Source organism: Apteryx mantelli, chromosome 2 (genome assembly GCF_036417845.1).
Source record: "Apteryx mantelli isolate bAptMan1 chromosome 2, bAptMan1.hap1, whole genome shotgun sequence".
In the NCBI taxonomy this organism is placed as follows: Eukaryota; Metazoa; Chordata; class Aves; order Apterygiformes; family Apterygidae; genus Apteryx; species Apteryx mantelli.
The window spans coordinates 99,619,114-99,642,954 of NC_089979.1; the positions used below are offsets into that span (position 1 = coordinate 99,619,114).

The 23,841-nt window shown below is 38.3% G+C and overlaps 1 long non-coding RNA gene across 1 annotated transcript in view; it reads right to left on the reverse strand.

Moving 5' to 3' along the window:
• LOC136991395 (uncharacterized) overlaps positions 1-23,841 on the reverse strand; it is a 60,728-nt gene that overhangs the window by 31,229 nt on the left and 5,658 nt on the right. The gene's annotated exons all lie outside the window — the stretch shown is intronic.

Here is a 23,841-nt window from a genome sequence, read left to right on the forward strand (position 1 = left end):
ATTAAGCTTCTAGTGGTTATAGTAAAATTATTAAATACATGAGATATGAAGGTGTAGTTATTAACTATACTGCACTGTAAGGCTTCCAAGTCTCAAAAGTGTCACTGAGGAGTTAAGATTCCCCCAGAATGGCAGATGAAGAAGTGCTCCGAAAAGAGTCAGCAAGCAAAGAGATTAGGAACACAGCACAAGAGGAAAAAGCCTATGGTTAACATTCATTATTTATTTCAGCTGATTGCTAAGGTTTCAGAGAAAGAATGGAATTAAAACTCTTAAATCGGTCAACAACTCTAACCAACAATAAGTCTGGTGAAAATTTTCTTCAAGAAAAGGACATGCTTTCTATTTTATTTAAAGTACAGGATATTAGCAATAGTTTGACCTCAGTGGACAAAACAATACGAGTCTGGGAAAAGCTTAGGTGAGAGCTTCAGACACCTATTTAACAGTCAACCTGAGTATTTCCTGACAAACAGAACACTTACCACCTCTTACAACCCTTGGCTTCCATATATCATTTTCACTATTTCTCAGAAGGTGAAAAAAGGATGGAGAAAACCAAATCAAAAATACACGAAAGTAGCAACCCCATCTGAAAACACTTGCAGAGGGGAACACTGCATTTGCCAGGGGAGTCAGTGCTGACCCACACTATTAGCTAGCCTCATGAAAAAGCTTAGTGAATCAGCTCATTTATCATTACACCGTTCTAGCCTCTGGTCCACCTAATGTATTGTTTTCCAGGATGAATCATTCAACCCAAAATATCACTTCACAGTACTCAGATCATAATTCTGCACTGTAGCAAAAGCTGATTTTTAAACCAACAAATTCACCGTAGGTAACTGATGCTGTCAGTATGCCCAATAATACATTAAAAGCTCCAAAATCCAAAAAACTCTTAGAATAAACACTCTTTGATCTTTATGCTTTCTCTCAAATATCATACATATTTGGACCTGATCTCTTGCTATGTCAATCTGCTCTATGCTGTAAAACTTCATTGGAGTCACTGAAATCCTGTCTGGTAGCACAAGAGTAATACAATAAGGTGGCACGTTGTAAAACTTCAGATGAGGTACCTGACCAGAAATTAAAGCAAACTTGAACAAGAGTAAGAGCCCTAAGAGCCATATCTAACAGCCTTTCTTAAACTGACAGTGAAATCTACAGTCTCAGCATCATTATCACTCAGTTGTGCTAGTGAGCCAAATATACACTGAATGAAAGATCGCAGACATGAATTATTCATAGTCGATATGGTGTTCTGATACACTCTATAACTTATACTGCCTCAACACTTGGAATAATGCAGAAATATGAAGCACAAATATTCTATTTCTCCTTTGGATAGAGGCTGGACATAATTCAGGGCAGAATAATACATAGTTAGGTGTACAAGAAGAAAGTCACTATTGCCAAGATAAGAATGGTAACAGTAATATGGAGGATGGGAGAGAAAGTCCATGATGCAGAAGGGTTAGTTTGGGATGGAAAGTAACAATTAAAATTTTCATTCATTCAAAAGACTTATCCGGATGTTGAAAATGAGAAGAATATGATAAAAAAAATAAAGTTATTCAAAGCAATGAATCATTTCTGAAACTTTTTTAGGCCAAAATATCATCATTCCCATCACCATCTTTGTTCTGCTAGGAACAGTCAACAGGACACATCCTTGTCAGCTACACTGACAGTACAGAACTAGACGTACAGCTTCAGTGCATCACAAACTGCAAGCTGTCTCAATTACATGGGGCTGAGCATGTAAAGGATTAATGTTCTGATTAAAAGCAAAAAACAAACAAAAAAAGCATCAAAGAATATCTGCATCTTCTACAGGTCCCTCAAAACATATTTAAGCAGGTATTTGCTCAGTTATGCCCTGCTTTATGGTCCATATTGGCCTTTTAAGACTTTAAGTCAAAAGTTTTAACCCCAAAGTTTCAAAATTTTTTAGTTGCATATGCACAGTTTCTCAGGGTGCAAAAGTCTTTACTATTCTGGAACTTACAATAACTTTTTTTTCAGAATGCTATGAAGTAATATTAAGAAACATTTACAGGTAATAAGTTAAATAAGTATGCAAATCTAGGTGGTATTTTTATTCCTATCTGCTGATTTTACCTGGCAGAGTAAATTTCATGGCTCTCATGAGTTAAAAATGAAAATCAAGTGTGAAAGCACCAAATTAGATCCAACATGAATTTGACTGAATACTGATGACTTAATAATGATTTTCTGATGAAAATTTACTATTTTAAAAGATTATGCTAATGTGCTCACAGATAAATGCTACAGTGTAAATGTAGAAGTCACAATTGAAAATGATGCCCTTCTCCATTCCTTTCCACATTCAATTCTGTTTGGTTGGTTGATTAAGCTTGCTATCAATATTTACTTAGATTCTGATGCACCCCTTGTAATCATGCAATCCAAGCCACTCCCCTCAATACTTATTTTGAAAGTGTGCTCATAATGTTGCTGTGAAATTAGCGATGGTTAATATTTGATTGCTAGAAAACTAAGACACAATGCTCACACAAAAAATAACCTGTGACAGAAGCCAGTGATCACATCTGCCAAAATTCAGGGTCTGAACCATGAAAACATCTCTAGTTATTTATTAGATATTCCTGATGCACCCTCCATCCAACAAAGAAGCAGCAGCACTGCCACCATCATAATTCAATATTAAAGAGTTTTAATCACAAAGCAGATAATGCGAGGAATTCATAAAGAACTACACTACACATGTGAAAACTCAGTGCTCAAAATGCTTAATATTAATTAGCATTTTCAATGATCTGGATTCAATGGATCCTGGAACTGCTTACTGAAGTGCCTTACTTGATTGAAATACATGTATTAGCTGTTTAGTCTAAAAATGTGTCTTCACTTTAAATGGAACCAATCTGTAAGGAGAAAGAAAAAGCTTGCCATTTAATGCCATTTAAGACATCCATTGACTTTGCTAATATCTGTATTCAAAGACATGCAGGTTTCAGATTAGACACACCAGATCCCAAACCAGTTTATTTCTGCTTTATGTGTAAACAAGATTTTTGTGGAGATAGACTGGAAGAGTAGGATTTGCACAAAAACAGATAATCTCTGGGGTTTTCATCATTCAAAATTTTGGAATGCTTTTCACATCATCAGCTTACAATTGCTACCATAATTGCTGAAGACCAGAACCCTTGATTTAGTCTTGAACCTGACTGTGGAACTCTAGCTAGACTTATGCCAGAGATAAACACCATTTCAATGGTAAGCTGCTCAAGTTCATACAACACTTAATCTCTATAACCTAGGGAAAGACATGAGCTATATACTTAACAGACTAGTCAGTTACACACAAAACATGAGGGAACAGCAAAGAGTGAAAGCCATGCAATTAAAACTTAAAGGGCGCTGTCAAAAGCTCTGCCATCTGTGCTTCTTGCCTATGTAGTGGTCATCGCAAAGCAGAGAGATCAACTGGGGTATTTTGTTGTTTTTTTTCTTCCTTCTTCCTGTCAACACTTTACTGTAGAAGCTCTGCTATCAGAAAGGTTTGTAGGATTGGGAGAGAGAAGTGGAGAATCATCTCACAAGTAAGGAGATTTCTGAAACTTTCTTGGGGAACAACAGGTGACTACAAAGAAGTCAAATTTTCCCAGCATCTGTAGACATTAAGCTAGAGAAGAGGTAAATCACATGAACTCCGACTTTTTTTTTTTTCTCCTCTTTTTGTTCTAGCATTACATATTGACGTTCAAAGAGAGCTCTGTGAGAGCTGAAAAGGGGAACTGGCTACAAACAGTTTGTTAATAGCTTAAAGGAACACCTTCCACAAAAATGCAATGGATTGCTAAAGTTGCATCTTATAGGAAAAAATCTGCCTTCCAATAGTTTTCTTGGGTGTTATTTCTGCAAAATCAATCTATGGGTCATGCTTTCCTAAGAGGTGAGATCCCAGTTTGGCTGCTTACTTTGGTGCCTAACTTTTCATAAAAGCCCACCAAAGGGAGCCCTGATCTTAGTCGGTGTCACATTAGGAGGCTCTAGGTCTCGAGCTCTTTCAAAAAACTGAGCGTATGTACTTAAACCCCTGCAGCACACACACACAAAAGACAAACTATCTGTTAACGACCTGCTCCAAATTCAAGCCTACTGACTAGGGGCGTGGCAAAAGGAAGGGAAGAAAAAAAACACCAAAACAACAAATATCTCCTGTTCCTCCCTAGTTGAAAAAAAACACTGAGTTTTGCATCACATGCCTTACCTATGCTTATCCAGACTGCTCACATAAAGTGCAGGCTTACTCCCAGAAGTGATTTCAATGAGAAAGGGTTGCAGCTAATCAACATTTAAGGAAAAAGATTAATACCCTGAAAAGCAGCTGTTCCAGATGACCAATCTTGTCTTCTTCTGCATACTTTTGCTCACACAATTAATAAGGTTTTATAAAAAAAAAAGATAAGATTACTCCATGGTGCTTGGTGATTATCAGATTACCATACCCCAGAAGTATTTCAAAGCCGAGGCCTTCTGGCCTTTTTGCATAATTTGAACAGCATATCCACATGCTAATAGGGCAAGATATGGACTTGAAGGTCTTCATTAATTTCTGTACGACTGAACAGCTATTTGCAAAGCATACACAAAATCTGACTCAGGCTACCATATCAGATATTTCACCTTTTACAGTCACTATATATCTCAACTCTTCAGACGACTGCAATCGGGTCAAAAATATTTTCGAGCTTCTAAAAAAGAAACAAAAACACACAGAGCTTTCCAAAAAGCATCCCCCCCCCCCCCCCCCCCCGCCAGTCGTAGCCTTGGGGAAAGGCCACAGCAGGCGACACTGCTATGGCGCCACCTCCCTTCGCCTCCGGCCGGGCAGTTTTGCTTGTTTATTTGTTCCTGCCACGAAAGCGAAAAAGCCTTAGGGCCGTAGCGTTGTCCCCTCAGGGCAAGTCCTGCCATTATCATTCCGCTCCCCCCGCGCCAGCCTCTCCCCTGTTGCCTACCCACAGTCTTATTCACTACGGTAGTAATAATGATAATGAAGATAACAATAAGGGCTCTCTCCTCACAGGTGAACACCACGGGGACGCCTACGTCGAAGAGTCCAGCAGCGCCTTCGCGCTCCGGCCGCCCCCACGCGGCGAGGGCGCAGGCCGCCTCCGCGCGCGCCCTCAGCGGTGACATGGCGGCGGGCACCCGCCCGCCTTGCGGCCATGCCGCGCAGCGTGGTTAGCCGCACGAAAGGTAAGTGCGGTGGGTCGCCGCAGCGAGCTCCGGGATCCCGGCATTTGTCCGAGGCTGAGGTAACTAGAGGGCCTCAGGTTTCCTTCATTCTCCCCAAGAAATGGCTTTGCTACCACCGAGCCTTTTCACAAAATTCGGCCTGGATTCAGTACCTAGGCTTGTCTTTTACGGTCTGTGTGGGAAAAATTCTATTTTAAAATTTTTGTTTTAAATTAAAAAAATTTTTTTTTAATTAACAGCCCTGATATTTGTTTCTGAGTTGTTTTGGTTTGTAAACCTAGCTGTATTTTTATGAGAAAGATTAAAAACCAAAATGCCACATAAGCAACATTTTCAAGTCAGGTTAAATTAAACATTGGGGTGGGTGTTTTATATTCTTTTATAGGTTTTCATTTTCTGAAAAAAAAAGTCCTTTTATGAGAAACTAGAATTTTCTTATTCTTTGGGTTCATCCAGTGAATCTGAAAATCAATTGCTTGCATAGCGTTCCCTGCAAAGCTGTCTACAAAGTTTCTAATGTAGAGTGTTTCTATTAGCTGGTTAGTAGAACATCAGGCAGGATAATTAGGTATAAATCGAATGAATACAGCTTCAAGTGAGATATTGTCAGACTGCTGCTGGGCAGTAAATACAGGTAAATCGGTGATCCTGTCTCACCGGTAGAGCCTTGAAACGAATCCTCCTGCAACGTTAGTTTAAATGTTCCTGTTGGTTTTATTGGTTGTGGCCTTCTGGGTCGAGCCGCTTCTGTCTCCTCACGTGGCTTTCTACTCAAAGTCCATTTGCATTAAAGCCAGTGGCAACGTATTCATTGCCTTCAGAGCACAGAAAATGAGCTCAAAGAAGACCTTCTGCAGAGGTTTCACTCTTTACTTACTGGTGATCAACTGCTGAAGACAGTCATATGGAGGACTGTAGCATCTCACTTAAAATGTACCGCTTTTCTCTCAGAGACAGGGGAATGGAAGCATTGATTCAGAAGCATAAACCTATTTTAGGAAAATTGGTTTTAGAGGAAATGCAGCTTCAGTTAGCCCCGTGAAAACGTAATCATATAGCAAATAGAGCTTCCAGAAGGAAGTGGTGTAAGATCATTATGGTCTCTAGAGGCGCCTACAAAATGCCTTATCATTCTGAGATATTGAAGGACTCTCCTTGTCTGCATCATATTTTATCACGTTTCTTTAACTGCCAATATTGTTTGGCTCTGATGCAGCAGCTCTCTGTCTTACATGGGTGGTTTTCAACAATTTTCTTTTTATATACCCCGGTAATTTTCTGCTAAATGCACGGATCCCTGTATAACAACAACAAAAAAATCTGTCAAAGGGTTGCTATTCTTAACTACCATTCATAGACCCCCTGGGGGTCTGCAGATGCTTTGGGGTCTGTAGGACCATAGCTGAAAACCACTGTGATCCGTGTAACAATTATTATTTATGTTTCCATGTTACTTTCATCTTTGCAGTACAAAACAAAACATCATCTGTTTGGGAGCTATCATCCTCCTAAAATTGAGGGTAACTCAACCTGTTTAATAACTGAAGGGCCCTCAGTATGTTCCCAACTTCCTCCATTGACTAATAGATGTGCTTAAGTCAGCTGCCCAAGAGGTTAAAGAAGAGAAATATGTGATATTTAGCATCAAGAGTTGGCCAGAGAGACTTCCTATTTTAAGTTGTATATCTTGCTGATGCTGTGGGAGTTTGGTGCCTAAATACTTTTTAGAATTTGGTTCTCATATACATCTTTTTAGGTCAGTCAAAATGTACAAAGATCTGCATTTCTCACATGGATCACATTCAACACAGATTCCTACCGGGATTTATGCAGGCTTCCCATTAATGAAAATAAGCAGCTTATTTTGTATTAGAAGGTCCAAAATTAATCAAGAATATTGATGACTTAAGTCTCCTAGCAAACTGGCTTCTGGACCTCATTGCACGTCCTTTGTGAAAACAGTGCTAGGAACTCTGCTTTTACCTGGGATGAACACAGAGCACAAGCTAGGGTATGAAAGGGTAGCCTTAAGGATCAGCATTCTAGGTCTCAAGTTACTGCCGGTTGAGGTTTTAAGTTTGGTTTGTCTGGGTTTTTTATGTTTGTTTTTTTTTTTTTACATTTTTACATTTAGAATGATAGTTTTTTTCTTAGAAAGTGATTAAAGCATTCTCTTTTTCTAAGTGTTTTCTCTCCCAAATTCCCTCATATGCTGAACACCATACGCAGCAGAAAATGGATGCTGAACAGCATAAAGCAAAGACTCCAGGAAAAGGAAAGTCAGGGGTGCATAAGTGCTAAGATTTGAACTAATCTTTGTCAGTAAGTCCACTTTATTTATATATTTTGGGTTAGACATTTAATGGTAAATGCTATTCTAAAATGCAAATAAGAAACTACACTCACTTATACTGCAGCAAGGCAAACCTTGCCCAGTTTTTGTCAGCTCAGTAAGTATTTTGTTGTAGAACTAACAGTATGTGTTTTGGGGTACTAATGTGCTCTCTCAGTTGTTTTTCTTGCTACTAGCTCTTATGACAGTAAGATTTGTGTAGTGCTGCTGTACCCCAAAGGTTATTATTCAAAACATTTTTACACAGCCCCTACCTTCAAAAATAGAAAGTTATCTCAAATAATATATGAAGAGGCAGTTTCCTTGCTAACAACTGTGCCATAAATAAAAGACAATTAAAAAGTTAAAGATAAATAAATAGTGGATGTTGTCTTCAGCTGCAGTTGTTTTTTCTCTATAGCAACACAAGTATTTGTAATAAAAAAGCGTCACAATAAGGTTACCCAAGCTAGCAGCACTTCTCACATATGAACCCCTTGGCTTCTTGAAGGATTAATTGCCAGAAATAATGCAAACAGAAATGTAGACTCCTAGCTTCAATATTTATACAACTACGATTACATTATTTAAACACAGATTGGATTGGCAAATGGTGTAAGTTGCAACCCTAGATTTCTTGCATTCCTAGGAATTTGGCAGGAATTTGGGTTGGGAGAGGCTTAAAGGATTAGGAAGACAGTTATAGAGAGGCAGTACCCTTGCCTTCATTGAGATGGGTAGCAAATTGCTGTCACCCTGTAGTAAAGTGTCATCCTTTCAGTCACCAAAGAAATTGCAGTACGTTAGACCATAAAGGAGCTGTGAAAAGTCTAGCTTTCTTTATGTCCAGGTACAATCCAAAGGGAAAAATGTAATACCCAAATTTTGACTAAACAGATAGCACAGTGAGGACATTCGATCCTAGTTCTGGACTGAGGCAGCCTCACTGCCTTACTGCACCTGTGAAGACATGCTTGGACAAATAGTTTTGGACTGCTGCCCCAAACAAAGCCTGAAGTAGAGTCATGCAGGCATTGTGGGTGAATGTGAAATAGAAGGGCATGAAAGGCTGGCAGAGGAAGGAAGGAGATTGGAGCAGCAGATGCTCTGTTGCACGGATTCAAAAATAAGTATGGAAGGAACAAAAGAAAAAAAGCAGTGACTCTGAGCAGGGTCTCTTGCATCCCTTCTTGCAAGTCTGAAAACCTGGGATGCACTAACATAAAAAAAGCCTTCATATAACAAACCATGAATCTGCATTCTCGATGTAAGCAGTGCTGTTGAAGTGACTGGAGAACTCTGTGGAAAAGCTTCCAATGCTGATAGGATGGACAAACTTGCTTGGCTTGGAGCACTTTGCAAGACTCTCCTGAAAGTGGGAGGAGGAGGACCAATGCAAACACATGAATATTTGTTTCCCTTTTACTTCCCCCTCTTCCGTTGCTCTTTTCTGCCTTTGTCAAACTTGTGATATTTCTGACAAAAGCACAAAATATTAGCAGGTTATGTGAATTATTGTGTTTGCTGTCCCTCAGTTTCTTTCCAATGCCTTCTAGGAAAACTCAATGCAATGAAGATGATCCATTTTCTTGATTTGTTTGGGTACACTACCACTACAAGTCATCATGTCTGAGGTAGAGAATACCTACTCAGAGTAGCTGAAATGTTGCTACCTGGTTATATTACAGGGCCTGTGGTACTCATCAGCTTTATTTCTGTGTTTATGAATGTAATTCATTTAAATGTTTATGAAGGGACTATACCAGCTGTTCTGTCAGTCCAAGATGCCATCTAATCCGTTGCAGCTTTAGAAATGTTGCTACTTCTATAGCCCAAGGTTTCATGCAGCTGCAGCATGAACTGACAGCCATCATTCATCATTAAAATGTACTAACATCCTTCATGAGAATTAGGACCTGTAGGAATTGGTGCCAGTCAAAATGGAAGTATACACAGGGTGATCGTCAACCTCTTTATCTCATTATCTCTCATCCCAACCTCCTTGAGAGAAGAACTGCTGGTAAATAAGAGATGGTTTCCCACACCTTATTAAGAATTGTTGCTTAAGGAGGACTGAGCTACACAATGTTTAAAAGAAAAAGGATAAAAAAATACACTCTCAAAATTAAAAAAATGAGCTCCCTATCTTGTGAGCCAAGGAAGTCTGTGGATCAGAAACTTCTGGTACCAAATAGCATTGGGTAGAACTGCATACTTAAATTATGCAGACCTGCAAATTCAAACCCCCTCCAGCTTTGACTTGATTTTTTTCAGTCCTAATCCAGTATATGTTTGGGACGGTAGCAGTTTCCCTGATTTATGAAGCTGAGGGTTTGGTTCACTGGTTTCAGGAGGCATTGATGTAGGCTGAACAACACCTGCAAAACTGAGCTTTTGGAGAAGTGCTGAAACACACACCAGTGAGACTTATTCTTCGCATTGTCAAGCATCCTGTGTCTCTAATCTTTGCAAGCCTGAGGCTGTTCTCATTCTTCTTACAGAAGTGTTTTGCAACTAACTTAAGTTCTAAAGTCAGATTCAAAAGAATAGGAACAAGAGTCGATCACCAAGTCGCAAATTTGAATTCTAGGAATCAAATCCCACAGTTTGAGCTTGAGGTTCAAAGTGCAGAATTTCTATGGATAATTAGCTTTAAGGCCTTGTAATGAAAGCCACCTTCATTGGATCAAAGCATGGGACCCTTTAACTTCTAACTTATCCTCTATTCTTACTTCCTGACATTCTGAAGACAGAAATCTGAAGTTGAGCGGGCCCTACAAAATCCAGTGCTTCTTAATGAGCACATAATACCTGTGTTTAATTACAATTAAATTAAAAGAATTGTTTGAGTAAACTGCTATATGAGATACATCAAGAATAGCTATACATATCTAACGTAGAATCAAGTGCTTTGATGACTGTAATTTGAATGTGTTCAAATTATGAGTAACTTGATCGTAAGCAGTCATCTGTGGTCATTCTTAAGGCTGGCACTCTTAAGTAACAAAGCATGTCACATCTAATGCCAGAATATCCCAAACAGACTGTCGTTAGCAGCTTGGGATTCAATGATCACTTTATGAAACAAGCATACAACTTTTAGCAAAGTATAGTATTTTATTTCCTTAAAACCATTTACTCAATAAAAATGCTGTCACCTTTAAGTCAACTAACAAAGCCAGTGAGGTACAAAATCAATATTTATACACTGAATCTGAAAACTAAAAGGTTTCTAGTATGCTAAGCAGCAGAATATAGGTCCTTTTTATAAACAGTTCCTACTGAAAAAATGACAGCTTTGTCACAGTTCACAGTAGGAAGGGGGAAAGGTAAGGTACATTTTTGTGGCAGAGAAATGTAGTTCTGCTTTGAAGAATGCATGTCGGAGAGATCCTCTTTTGAACTTGCTCTGAGCCATTTAAAATATTTCTGTGCAGCAAGCAGACCTTGTGCTGGAATATGTTAAAACATTCAAAATGGTGAAACAAATCAGAAGATTTCAACACTGAACTTACCCACACAGTCAGAAACCTCAAAGCTTTTGTGTGTTAGCTATTAGGGTGGACTCTGAAGCAAGTATGCCAGCTAAACTAAATTATGCTGAATGACAATATCATAGTAATGCTACATACGTTATCCCAATGGTTTAAATTTCAGTAAAAAGGAAAACCAATATTACTTTAAAGTTTACAGATGAGATTAGGCGGAAACAGATGACACTAGCAGACTACCATGAGTCATAACAAAATCCTAGTAAATCTGTCTGTGAGAGGTTCTGCAATGAAAATCAAAACCACAGAAGATTTAACTACTTTGGGCTTTGAACAAGGAAATTGAAACCTCTGAATTTCTACATAGAATATACAAGTATATTTCCATACAATATCCTTGTACAGAAAGAAAATGCATCACTGCCTGTACACATATGTGCATTTCTGAAGCCTGAGTTTTATGAAATCTGTAAGCATCTAGGCAAATAGCAGATTGAATAAATCTCAGTTATAACTGAGCAATTACCAAATACTGGCCTAGATTATTCCTCCTTATAATAAAGCTCACAAGAGCGAGCTCAGGAAAAGGAATTCTCCGTAAGCATCTGTATGAGGCACTCTTCCTCACTTAGTCCCCAATTCATATAAAATTGTTTGCACAACCTGCCATCCTGGCAGCAGAAAATATGCCTGAAGTATTAGAGGGAATCTCTGGGAGGCCAAGCACCTTCAAACTGTCAGGAAACTACACGCTTTCCCTCTTTTCCAAATTGCTGCTGGATGAGAAGGGGTGCCTATGAACCAGCTACTGTAGGATCCTTCCAGAGTTACCAGTCAACAACTTTTTGTTTTCCTTCAGCCATCCTTCAGTTCATGTGACATAAAAAATAAATTCTAACTGGTTTGTTTAATGAGTGCTGTGTTCTTTTCCTGTAAGAACACTGCATCACTTCCAAGATCTTACATGCTAATTTTCATATATCCATCTGTATGTATACATATATAACAGATTAATGAAGGATCTGAGTTCTATGAACCTCTGCTATCTACAGGCATATAGATCTATCAGACTCAAGATATTTAGTGATCTTTTTTCCTTATTGTTCTGAATTACTCTACTTCACTCAGCTCTCTGCTGCAGGTACAGAGAAGATCCTTCACTCAAGGGAAGAGGTAACAGACACCTTCCCTGCAGCCCAGCCACGATGTGTTTTGTGCACCCAAGGCACCTTCAGTGTCTACTAACAAGTGGCCAAAAATATCTCTAGGTTGAGTTTTGGCTGCTTATCATTTTGCTTATGTGGTGCTGTGGCACAAGGACTAGACAACGATGCTGGCTGAACATTTTGTATTAGAAATTTATTTTGACAGAAAAATACTTCTGTGGTAATACTCCCTGCTCATGTCCACCTGCCCTTTTTGCCCCACTCCCCCAGAAATATTTGCTTCCCATGAGAAAGTCTGCCAGAAAAGCTTTTCAGACATTAGTCGAAACTGAAACATTTGCACTTGCAAGTAACAGCATCTCTTGCATGTGGTTTGAAATGCATATACTGTCATTTGTTTCTCCTGGCTTGACTACATCTCCCATGATGCATGCTGGCCATTGGATTGATCCACTAAAAAAGGGATGAGATTTATGGGAGGCAATACTGCTTGGTCAGGAAGTTGAGTTCATAGAAAAACATAAGGCTCCTGAGCTCCAGGATCCTGTAAGGTGCTAAGGAAATAATTCCAAGCTAACACATTTTTAGGTTTTAGCCACACTTGCACTTTTTTGCTCTCAGGAAAATTCTTTTTTGTCAATTGTTTTTTGAAGAGTGATCATTTTTGAAACGGGGGAAGGAACCAATCAGCCCTTCTGGACAAATTCCCCTTGAACATAAGGAGAACTGGCTCCTGTTGTCCTTTTGGTCTTGTGCCATTGTCTGGGAACTTGAGAAGGATAGAAAAGAAATAGCCTGTACGTATGTTCTTCTGTGCTGATCAGGCAAGCAGGACAAATCAGAATGGAATTGCAAAGTGTAACAAATACATGTTATTGAAGATGGAATATCATTTTATAATTAATTCAATTTCACTTGTGTATCAAGAGTGATTTAGAAAAAAGTCTTGGTGTATGACCAATGCGAATAAGCTTGTAGAGTACTAGTACAAAGTCATGTTCTTCATTCTTTCTAATGTCCTTTTGGACAGTGAAATCATTGGTAAAACTTGAACACCAGTAACAATGTGAATAACATACATGTCAAAAATTAGTCCACAAATGAACAGATCATACTGCATAAAAGCTAATGACCCATAGAAATTTCTGAGAAGCAGAATCATTTAGAAGGATAAGAAGGGAATTTTATATAGTATTCCCTTATGAGATCCTCTCTGGAACCATAAATTTCAGTTTAGTGGAAATTAAACTTAAAAAATCCTCAATACTCAGAACACTTTAACTATGCCTTACAGGGAAAATTAACTTCAACACCAGGTGATCTAAAGTCTCTCATGATTACAATCAGATTTTTTTAATTTTTTATGTTTGCTGCTGGAAGAACAAATAAATGACAACAATTTACAGTTTCTTCTCTTCCCTCCTCTTCTACTTCCCGAAACATCCTGGCACAAAAACACATTTTTTCATTATTTAGAAAATTTCTGACATTTCATGCAAATAAGAGAAAGATGTTATGCTATTTATTCACAAGTTTATTAATATATACATGTTCTAGCTGCCATTCCAGTATCACCATTTGTGTCCTTCAGAGAAGGTATGTATTTAAATAGCCTCATTGACCACAGAATTAACAACAAACTACTTAAGTACTTGTACTAACTAAGGCCTAAAGCTGCAAAAGAAAGAAATTCAAATCCAACTGTACGTTAGGCAGGATGCTTTGTAAACACAAGGTGTCCCTCAGGATCATACTGGTTCACCCCTTCTGACTCTTTGTAAAGGTAATGGTAAGGAACCTCTTAAGCTGGGGCCAAAAGCAGCTGTAGCAGGACTAAAATTAAGAGCATTTTATCTACAGTGGAAGTGCATGGCCTTTGAAAAACAGATATGCAGAAGTACTCCTTCACATCAGTTTACTGCATTTCTCCAATTTCTGTATCTGATTTTGTTTTTATAAATATTTCATTAGTGTATCTGAAGTGTATCTCAGTTTCTGAAGAGCTGCTTCACCCCTTCGCTGTAGTGTAATACCATAGTATGAGCATATAATTTGACATGTAAAATAAAGCTGCATCTTCCACAGCACCTGTATTTCCCTTTACAACATTTATGTACTCTCTGAAATGTTCTGATTGGGCAGTAACAGGGAATTTCATGTGGCTGAGCACTGACCCACTTACCTTTCTCTAAGGCATAAACATCTTAACGATAATTCCTTTCCTTTTCTTTAAATCAAATTCCACTTTGTTTTATTTTCAGGGGCTTTAAAGAGCCCTGTACTAGAATTATTTATTAACATAAATCAGGTTTAAGGACAACAAGACCTAGCTGTCTATTCTCTCCTCCCTTCCAAGTCTACACTATTTCTCCAGAAAGCTATAATGAATTAGAGTTCCATGACAACAAACTGTTGTTGCGTGTTTAAAAACAGATATTTGTTGAAACTGATCCTTCCTTGGGAAATACTCAGTGAACTGGCAATTTAAAATCAGCAAGCAAGCCAAACCCACTCTTACTGGGACATTTCTAATTCTACTTATAACCACAGCTATTTATTTTAACTGCAGCCAAATTTCTGTTAAAGTGGATGACTTACAACTACAGTAGAAAAAGGCCTGTTTTTCAAAGGCTATGCACTCCCATTTTAGATGAAATGCTCTTAATTTTAGTCCTACTACAATTGCTTTTGGCCCCAGCTTAACAGGTTTCCACAACAGAATGTGTGACTATCACTGGACTACCAAAACTACCTTTATGCTATTACTCCTGATTTACTGCTGCTGTAAAAGAGCATAAATTGAAGGCCTAGCTAGAATAAAGGGACACAGCACCAGGGAGCCGCAATTGCTTGCTTATTCTGCGTTGTTGGAGTGGCTTAAGGGCCTGTTAGCAGTCTGCTGTAGAACAGAGCAGCAATGCTTTTTTGCACCACAGAGCAATGCACTGACAGGCCCTAAGTGTAGGATACAGCAGTGGCATTCCCGAGTAGATGGCCCAGTCAGTTAAGACCAATACAGTACTGTCTATATGAAACTCACTGAAATGGCACCTGAGTGCCTCAGCAGAAACAGAAGGGTTAAATGGAAATCTTGTATAAATAACATTTTGCAAGAATCATTCTGTTACAACAGATTGTGCAGCACTATTTTTTCCCACTCTTTCTGATACAAGCACCCTAGGCAAACTTTCTAATTAGAGCGGCAGATGTATGCAGTGCCATGTCTCTGTGAAATTATTTTGCCCAAACCAAATTTTGTCACTAGCAGCCAATAATTCGTTTGTCTACGAAGGGCTTGAAGTGGCCGTATCAATTATTTAAAAACATACCAAGAAGAGGAATCCATTTAAAATCTTCTGGGAAGACCAGATATAAAACAGTGCATGTTCAGATTTCATTCACAATATTGTCTTTTCAAAAATACAATATTACTAATTAAGGCTTAGTGCATTAGGCCATTAGAACTTGAGTGATTCATGACAGCATAACGATCTTGCTTATCATTTGTGCTTTAATTTATGGGGTACTAAGAAAAACAAAGGGGAAAAAAACCAAGCAATTTGCAAAACTGAAGCTCATCCAAAAATTGCTTGCAGTAATTTCTTCTGAAAAGTGATTTCACTGTGTGTAAGTGCTATGCTGGTAAGAAAATGCTTCCTATCAATAATTAAAGTATAATGAAAGTTTCATGTGTCAGAAGACGCCCTCAAAACAGAGCTACAAAGAAGAACATTGTCTTTCATTCAGACCTACCCCATTTTAAATCTCACAATAAAACTCTCATAAAGGAAGCATTTTAAATAAACTATTTAGTGAAATACAGGACTATCTAAAACACAGCAGAAGCTGTAACAACAATGAAAATTAACACAATACTAGCAAATATAACAGCAGAAGAGAGGTATGCAAAGTGCCAAGTATCCCTAAATACCAAACGTAGCCATGGAAGTTGTGGATAGTTACCACATGGCAAGATTATGCACAGAAGTATTACAGAGAGGACACTGAAGAAGCCTAGCTTCCTACAAATTTGTGTTGATATCAAGTGTCTTAATTGTCTAAAAAAGTCCAACCACTGACTGAAGATTTTCCTATGGTTGGAGTACTTCAGAGGCCTCTCTGCTGCCCATCAGGGCAATCAGCGTTTCTGTCCCTTGGGGAGTAGCTAAGAGTCCTTCTCATCTGTCCAGACACATATTTGGATAAAACTTCTAGGGACTAGATTGTCTTTTGAGCCCTATGACAAACGTGGTTCATACTGGCAATTGGATGGAAAAGATATTGGAGACAACAGAGGAGGAAGGAAAGAAGCAGAGTGACATGGAACATAATCACATAAGACTTTCAGAAAACGAGTCTAAAAAGAAGAGCAGTTCTGTACACTAATATAAACTATCCACATCTAATAACAGAAGGTGAGCAGGATTTTTAGAGAGGTCCTTGGCATATAATCCTCTTGATTATTGACAGAAGTGAGGGATTAAAACATGTTAAGAGTGGGATTTTTTAAGAGGCCTAAATTTTCAGCCAGCTGATCCCATTGCTTCCTCCATAGTCATTAGGAAGAAAGCTGTCAGCTGTGGAAACTCTGCTGTCTTCACACTATGTGAAAGAATTTATGCTAGCAAGCCAGCAGACTGACTGTGCTCAGGATTTCCAGGTTGACCTTCAGCAGCTTCCATCAGGAGGAAGTGCCACTGCCAAGGAGGCACCTCCACTATGACTGTGTTGCAAAGAAAATTTGCAAGCCAGTGTACATGTTATGTCTAACACAATGGATCAAAATGTTAAGCAGGCTAACTGAAGGAAGGTTAACCCCTGAAACGTGTAGGTGGGTCTGAACAAGGTTACTGTGAGCAGACTGAAGTCAGGCAATTTGAAGATAAGTCCATCACATTGCCAAAGCACTCGTTAGAAACACTATTGGAAGGTAAATGCTGTATGATTCTGAAGGTATGTTAGGCTCGGTGTGGAGCCAGTGATTATGTGACTGAGGAGATTCCTGTTTTAAAAATAGCTGAAGTCACTGTAGCCTGATGAAAGAATGAGAATTCATGACATCTTTAACTAAACATTTTTCATAGTTTCTATTTAAAATGGTTTAATATTACAGAGCTACTCACCTATGTGGATCATGTGGCATTGAGGTGATGATTATAAACACTTATCTGTTTTGACAGGATCATTATATATGTATACATGTATAAAAACTCTAGTCTGTGGCGAGAAACATTAAATTTGGGCCAAACTCTCAGCGTTGGTCAGTCTCCCTAGCTGTGGCTATCTAGTGGACAAAGGTCAGACTGCTCTCTCCTACATTCAAAGTCCATAATCCAGGAGAAGATAATGGAGAAAGGAGCTCCAGGAGCCCTCTTAAAATTTCTCCCTCAGTGTCCTGCTGCGAGAATGAAAGTTCACCGTGTCACTTTCTTCTAATGCTGGACCTTTACTCTTTGATCTCTTGATCTTCTTGTAGAGCCACTGCCTATTATCTTCTGTAGCTTCGGCTACTCAGACAAACTTGCAATGTTCCTTCCTTCTCTACATCTTCCCATGCACATAATCAATCTGTAACTACAGTTACTATTAAAAAAGTACACCAAGCAGGGCTTCCCCTCATCTGACAAGCTTAGTTTATCACATTCTGAAATACAGGTAACTGCTGTTGAGTAAATTCAAAACTCTATTCAACAGGATTATCTCTGTTGAATAGGGTGTGGTATAAATACTATTGGTAATAGCATTGCAACAATTAGGCTTAGAATAATCTGAAATTGCCAGCTCTTTTTCAATACTCAACTGCTTTGATCAGTCTTTACCATCTAGGAGCTTGGTGTGCCATTATAGGCCACAGCTGGTATTTCCCAGTGCTCATCCAATTTTATCATGACTTGGTTCCTCAATTTAGAATTGAGTAAACCTTGGGCTGCCTTTCCTCCTCTTCCTCTCCCCGCCACCCCAAAGATGGAAATCTCTAATTCTGCTTTTCTTAATTTCATCTCCATTCCCCCAGACATGTTCCCAGCACATTTATTTCTTCCTTCCTTCCTTCCTTCCCTTTTTCCCTCCTGATTTATGGAGCACCTAACATTTTCTAAAGGAGGTGAGAATTCTTCTTCAGTTAATTTATGCTTAATTTATCCTTAAGAAGGCTGGCTTTCTTGATTAGTTTTGTGGGCCCTGCAGAAGTAGTCCCTGAATCCTGAGAGAGATGCTGACCACAGCTTGAAAACTCTTTTGATAGAGCCTCAGGACAAACTCCAAACTGTCCCTGTGCTCTCCCAGGAAATGCAAAGCTCTTGGAGGTTATTTTTTAGAACACCCTTCCCAGGTGTTTTTTTCATGGGCACTGATTCTTGCCACAGATGGAGCATGTGAAAAAAAATTTTGAAAATCAAAAAGCATCCTAGGAAAATAGGGCATACACAGCCATGAAGTATTATTATACCTCTTTTGACCAGTTCAATAGTTAATTTTTTAATTCAAAATTTTATTTTTTTTTAATATCAGAAACATAAACAACAACTCTACTATGTGTGCACTGCAGCTTTCTTTTCTGCCAGTGAAAACACTCTGATGTTCTGAACAGAATTACTGCAAAGAACTCCAGGCTACTTTCTTCCCAGCCACAACCTTTGTGCATGCAATGCACAATTGCACAATGGCAATTTATTCCCCTACACAAATCTTGAATCCCTTCCATGCCCAGATCTGCAGGACAAATATGACTCAGAGCATACTCCTACAAACACTCATATGAGAAACTGTGCAGCCCCATTAGGTTAAATGGGACAAATCCCATGAGTGAAGTTATTTACCAGTGTAGGTATACATCAGTCTTAATGCTGTGAAATGCAACCTTTCCATGACAAGAAGGTCTACACCTAGAATAAAGATAGCTCATTACTAATAGACTAATACCTTGCAAACAACATGCATAAAGTCATAGTGCAGGTGAGGCAAATGTAGTTTTAATATGTTGCCAGGCCCAGAAGAAAGCAGAAGGAAGTGTCTGGTGTTGGATAGCTAATACAAGTTAGGGTTCCAGCTGCTTCGCTCACTGTGCAATTTTAGAGAGTTTTAAATACCACTTATTGACTAATAAATAATAGAACTGTTTTTATCCATAGAGGCATCCAGGCCACAGAAGATTAATGACAAGTAGTATAGTTTCGTTTCTTTATAATGACAAATGCAACAAATACTTTAGTTAAATAGTCATCTAAATATATAACACAGTAATGTATAAAATAGTTTGTGTGTACCTGAACTTGATAAAGACACCGATAGCCATATTAATCTAATTATAATGCATTCACCCTTTCTTGTGGAATGTTGATTAAAATATTTCATGCATGGGACAATCAGTTTAAAGTTTCAATCAATTTAAAAACTTCAGTATCATGACTTAGCTTCTTGGTTCTTTAAAAGGACAAAAAAAAAGCAAGCTAAGACTATGATGAACTAATGCCCTTCACTTTTCAAAGTAAAGCTATTTCAATTAAGTTCTTGAAATGTAAAAATGCCAGTCACTTGTATTTGCTGTCTTCTATTTACACTATACTTCAAAGAACAAAATAAGACATACATGTTCCTTTTTCTTGTTATGTTAAAATTAGAAAGTGAGCTCAGAACCAAAATCTTAATATAAAATACCAATTTCCAGGCTTCCCAAATGAAGCAAAAATTGTAAGTTCACATGAGATCCAACCATTGGATAATCTGATTTGAAAATAATTTTGCTTGGAGCTTGGTGGTTGCCTCTCAATTGTAAAATTAATGCTCAGATTCTTGAACCTGTTTAAATGTTAAAGTATCAACACGCTCCAATTAAAATTTAATCCAACAGAGAAACAGAATTTGTTCAAAACATAAACAAAGGTTGCTTCTGTCTTAGTAGGACAATTTATAGTAAGAAAATAGAACTAAGCCAAATGAAAATGAGTCTGCAAAAACCCTGTAAAATGCTAGGTACCTGAAGACAAAACCTACTCCCAAGGACAAATGTGGGTAAGGCGCTTTGCATATCACTCTTTGTAGGTCAGTACTGGAGAACGGTTTAAGATTAGAGACATCCCATGAACTAGGAGCATGATCATAACCCCACTGCATATAACTTTACAGCACAGTCTATCTTTCAGAATCATTTAGGAGACCTCAACATTGCTAAGCTCTCTGTCATGCAAGGACTTCACTTTTTTAGCCTACCACAGGAAGACAGTGAGCAGGATTGTTCTATACTTTGGGGTAGTAAACACTATGCAGAAAAGACCATTGACACTAAAGGACAAGACTAGATGAAGAACAAAGTAATATAAACAGGCCATGAACATATTTAAGGAGAAGTGAAACCTGAATTCTTTAACAGCCTCCAAATGGTAGTATGGGAACTAAAAAGTCCCTAAATAGTTGTAAGGAGTTTGATCAGTACATGAAAGGAATTATACTATATCTTGGCTGCAAGAGCAAGGGACTGCACTGGATAACCCAGGAGAATCAGTCAAATCTTCTTATGAGTATGCAATTCTCTTGTGCTTAAGGTAAGGTAGAAAAAGAAGCATTTTAAAAAAACATGGTATAAAAAGACACCAGAAGCCATCGATCAAAGTAAAATCTAAGTTCATCAAGTAGCACATGTGATTTGTTAGAATTTTAAAATATTTTATTTAAACATGTTAGCTAAAATTTTTTAAAATACATCCTTCATTCTAATCTAGGCAAGCATGACATCATCTCCAGCATCTTATTTCTTCCAAACTGTTCTTTTTCAACCCTTTCCTTCAGAGAATGGCATTCACTGTGTATGTGCATGTATGTGTGTGTGTAATCTAATTTCTCCACTTAATATTAAAAAAAAATTAAAAAAATATAGCTAATAAGATCTAAGAGCTTTATATTTCATTTATTACAAAAAATATTTAAATCTTTGCCTCCTTCTCTCTGTAGGCATTTTATTCTGAATTTCTTTTTATTATTCTATTTCTTCATGTACCAAGAAAAGCTTGAAGCGTACGTTACTGTTTAAATGTAAACTTAACACATGCTGTACATGTATAGCACATTGCAGCTGCAGGTACCAGGCAAAAAGAGGCAGAAAGATGTTTTGTTTGGAAGTCATAAATATTGGATTAAAAAAAAATGGTACAAGTCAGTATGAAATACACTGGGGCCTGTGAAGGAGATGCAGATGAAGGTTGTAAGAGAGAAGCAGCAAGCCACCAGTGGGATTGCTGAGTGCAAGACTTTGTTATTCATGATCCAATAAGGTGAAGTAAGCCAAAAGTAGCAGGCACTCTCTGCTCAACAGAGGTCACGAGGGACCACGCAGTCGCCTGCGAGGGATGTTGTATTCCTAGACCCTCTGCAACCCTTCTGTGAAAGCAGTCCTGAGGAAAGGACTTCATCTTGTAATTAAAGACTGTGTCATCATGCATGCTTACGGATGCTGAATTCAATACACAGGCAACATAAATACTGGCTTTTTGTAACTTTCAAATGCTTGCTTTTGCCTCCTAAATATTTTGAGAAATATTCTTTCTTCGCATGTAGTTGTCTAAACTGCTCACTACAAATACTGTTCCAGGTGACTTTTTCCTTTCTTGGTGTTACCACTCCAAGTCTTCCTAACCAGCCTCTCTTCTAAATCATTTCTAACACAGGGCCTTATCAAGATTTTTAGATCAAAAGCAGAGTTTCGTGATCAGCCTAAGTCAATTTTATGCTGCCCTTTCTCATGTCCCTTCCTGTTCCCCTCACCTTGAGCCAGCTGTAGTGCTAATATGAGCAGCTAGTCATCTGAATCAAGGATCTGATCTGGATTGGGGGGGGGAAAGTCATACTACCAGGTACAGCACATTATTCAGGGGAAGGCAGAAGGAAGGTGCAGGACTCCCTTTTCAGCAGCAGGAGGAATTCAGATCAACTTAAACTGAAACTACGCTTCAAATCAATAGTGTACAGCTCCCTGTCACCTTCTGTCTTTTTTGCCTTCCACCATTAGTTAAGCTGTCTCTCTTTTAGTCCAGCCTCCATCTCTGATACTTGTCTTGTATTTTCTACCTCTCACATTTCAATACATCTTATTAATTCCAGCTCTGTGCAAAGCCTTTCCCTCTTCCAGCCTCTTTCTTAAATACGCCGCCACATTTACCTTTTAGCATACTTACTTGTACATGTACTTTGTTCCCCTTTTACCAAACCCTTTTCTTGATTCCAGCTGCTTTACTACCCAGGATTCTGCCTCCCATAATCTGTATTTCTAGGCTGCACACACAGGTGCCATACACAACCAAAATCTGAGTGAGGGTGCAAATTTAGAAGTTGCTTTTAAGATTTTGGCCTTGAAGATCTAGCCTAAGCTTGCCTTTGCAATATGCCCTGGAAAGATCTCAGAGGAGTGGATGATCTGATATTATCCATATGGCACTGCAGATTTTACCTTCAGACTTGAAAGAATCACAAAATTCTCCCCAGGTTCTCTCACATTGCCAGGCAGGGGAATTCTGCCAATCACTCCTCCTCAAAAGGATAATACAAGTAGTGGTCCCCACTCAAAAAGAGTAAGAAGTCTTAAAACTAACCCAGTGGCATAAGACCAGTCAAATCTACATTTCTTTCCTAGTCTCTACTCCACATTACCCTTGAAAGATAACTTAAAAAAGAGTGAAAACAAATCCTTATGTCCTGGTCTCACATCTTCCTTTTACTGCTGCTTAGTATTTTATCTATGTACTAAAAAATCCAAAGTGGGGTAGCTGTGATGGATAATTAGTTGATGTCTGTAACATCTCTGACATGTAAAGTACTACCTATGAAGTATTTATCTGTTTTGAGATTCTGTATTTTTATATTAGGTAAACATACAAATAAAGACAAAATAATTTCTTGCACAAAGATGGATATCCAGAAATATATAGATAAAACCTTAAATTTACACTATCATATGCAATTAATATATTTTAAATGCTCCTATATTGAACATGTTCCTTATTTAGGCTTCAGATTTTACAAAGGACTTTCAGTTTATTTCATACTGCCACAGAATTGAGCAGCGAGGCGTTGCAGAAATCAAGTGATAGTGCCAAGGAATTTTAGTCTAGTGATGCAGACTGCCTGGAACATGAGCCATCTCATACAAGATAAGCTTCTCTGAGATAATAATAACGATGATACTTCACACTTTCCATGTTGTCACTGTTTTACAAGCCTGTTTCTGAGTCTCTCACTTAGGCAAGCAATCCCACTTAAGTCAGAGGAACTATTTCACAGGAATTGCTGAATTTAGCCTTAATTAATTATACTTTTCCATTTTACAGGTAGGAAAAGCATCGCACAAACCCTACATTCAGTACAGCTTAAGGAGATGTTTGTCAGAGCTGTGACAAGAACTGCCGAGCTTATATTAGATCACACCTCTTTAATGGGTAAGTGCAAGATAAGCCTTTACTCTGAATTTCCTTCTTTTTCCAGTCTAAATCTCTCCCAATTCATTACTATAACCTAAAATGTATAGAGCTTTTCAAAAGGTACACAAATAAAATGGAACACACTTGTCCAGTGTTATTACAACAGGAGAATGGGCCATTCACGTTCT